At 40.1% G+C, this 2,500-nt stretch overlaps 1 protein-coding gene across 1 annotated transcript in view; it reads left to right on the top strand.

Annotated features, from left to right (window-relative positions):
• Positions 1-2,500, top strand: part of LOC118936771 (neuronal acetylcholine receptor subunit non-alpha-3) — a 25,552-nt gene that overhangs the window by 7,361 nt on the left and 15,691 nt on the right. The window lies entirely within an intron of this gene.

Below are 2,500 nucleotides of genomic sequence, written 5' to 3'. Positions count from 1 at the left end.
GCTCTTTCTCTGCCTCTCTCTCGCTCTCTACCTCTCTCTCTCTCTCTCTCTCTCTCTGGCTCTGTCTCTGCCTCTCTCTCGCTCTTTCTCTGCCTCTCTCTCGCTCTCTACCTCTCTTTCTCGCTTGCTCTCTACCTCTCTCTCTCTGGCTCTGTCTCTGCCTCTCTCTCGCTCTCTACCTCTCTACCTCTCTCTCTCGCTCTCCTTCTTCCTCTCTCTTTCCTCTGTCTCAGAGACAATGAATGTGGTAATTTGAGGCTAGTGTTTTGGGTCCCTCTGTTTCTGTCCTCCTCTTATCTGCTCTCTCCACATCCCTCCCTTTCTCTATTCATTTTTTCACACTCCATATCCTTCTCTCTCTATCCCACACCAGGGGTTCAGACACAGCCAAACACCACACACTAATACCAGTGAGCTCTCAAAGCATTTAACACAATCCGTGTGTGTGTGTGTGGTTGTGTGTGCGTGTGTGTTAAGTTACTATCATTCAGCTCTCTGTGGCTAAGACTAACATAGACTGTAACACTCACTACTCAAACCATGTGATGTAACATTGAGTGTATGTATCTAGTGTAGATCCATTCTAATCACTAAGGGTTCTAAAGGGTTGATGATGATGTCATGTTATTATTGTCTAAAGGGTTGATGATGATGTCATGTTATTATTGTCTAAAGTTTGATGATGATGTCATGTTATTATTGTCTAAAGGGTTGATGATGATGATGTCATGTTATTATTGTCTAAAGTTTGATGATGATGTCATGTTATTATTGTCTAAAGGGTTGATGATGATGATGTCATGTTATTATTGTCTAAAGGGTTGATGATGATGTCATGTTATTGTAGTCTAAAGGGTTGATGATGATGTCATGTTATTATTGTCTAAAGTTTGATGATGATGTCATGTTATTGTAGTCTAAAGGGTTGATGATGATGTCATGTTATTATTGTCTAAAGTTTGATGATGATGTCATGTTATTGTTGTCTAAAGGGTTGATGATGATGTCATGTTATTATTGTCTAAAGGGTTGATGATGATGTCATGTTATTATTGTCTAAAGTTTGATGATGATGTCATGTTATTATTGTCTAAAGGGTTGATGATGATGATGTCATGTTATTATTGTCTAAAGTTTGATGATGATGTCATGTTATTGTTGTCTAAAGTTTGATGATGATGTCATGTTATTATTGTCTAAAGGGTTGATGATGATGTCATGTTATTATATGTACTTAACTCTCTATTCTCTACACGTATTAATCATATGTCCACTTCCATCAGCATGACATGAGATCTCTCTGTCCTTGGCCTCACACACACACACACACACACACACACACACACACACACACACAGAGAGAGAGAGAATTAGTCAGTCTGAGCTCTACATGTATTTTTAGGTAAAGGAAAGGAAACGTGTACTTCCTGCTTCCTTCACATTGTGAGGCAGTACTATATATAATCTGTTAGGACAGGGTTTTAGTGCTTCACTGTGTCATGTCCAGTGGATGAGTAAACACGTCGCTCTGTGCTCGATTAGAATTCCTGGGCGATTGTCTCCTTGTCCGAAGTGATCATGTCAGCGTGATCATTTCGTCAGTCTGGGGAGCTCAGAGGTGTTCTCTGAGCCATGGCCAGCTGTCTCTCTCTCTCTCTCTGTGTGTGTGTGTGTGTGTGTGTGTGTGTGTGTGTGTGTGTGTGTGTGTGTGTGTGTGTGTGTGTGTGTGTGTGTGTGTGTGTGTGTGTGTGTGTGTGTGTGTGTGTGTGTGTGTGTGTTCATGCTGTACTCTGTCTCTGAAGGCCTCTACCTTACTGAGACCCTCTCTCTGTTTCTTTGGTTCTGTTTCTATAAAGACATTGACATCCCTGTTAACTAACCCTCTCAATTCAATTCAAAGGGCTTTATTGACATGGGATATTTGTCAAAGCAAGTTAAATAGATAATAAACAAAAGTGAGATGAACAATAAAACTGAACAGTAAACATTATACTCACAACAGTTCCAAAATAATAAAGACATTTCAAAGGTAATATTATTTATATATACAGTGTTGTAACGATGGGCAAATAGTTATAGTATCAAAGGGAAAATAAATAAACATAAATATGGGTTGTATTTACAGGGGTGTTTGTTCTTCACTGGTTGCCCTTTTCCTGTGGCAACAGGTCACACATTTTGCTGCTGTGATGGCACACTGTGGAATTTCACCCAGTAGATATGGGAGTTTATCAAAATTGGATTTGTTTTCGAATTATTTGTGGATCTGTGTAATCTGAGGGAAATATGTGTCTCTAATATGGTCATACATTGGGCAGGAGGTTAGGAAGTGCAGCTTAGTTTCCACCTCATTTTGTGGGCAGTGAGCACATAGCCTGTCTTCTCTTGAGAGCCATGTCTGCCTACGGCGGCCTTTCTCAATAGCAAAGCTATGCTCACTGAGTCTGTACATAGTCAAAGCTTTCCTTAATTTTGGGTCAGTCACAGTGGTCAGGTATTC

The sequence above is a fragment of the Oncorhynchus mykiss genome, chromosome 10 (assembly GCF_013265735.2).
Source record: "Oncorhynchus mykiss isolate Arlee chromosome 10, USDA_OmykA_1.1, whole genome shotgun sequence".
NCBI classification, from domain to species: domain Eukaryota; kingdom Metazoa; phylum Chordata; class Actinopteri; order Salmoniformes; family Salmonidae; genus Oncorhynchus; species Oncorhynchus mykiss.
Note: the sequence above shows the minus strand (reverse complement) of the source record. Positions and strands in the feature narration are given on the sequence as shown.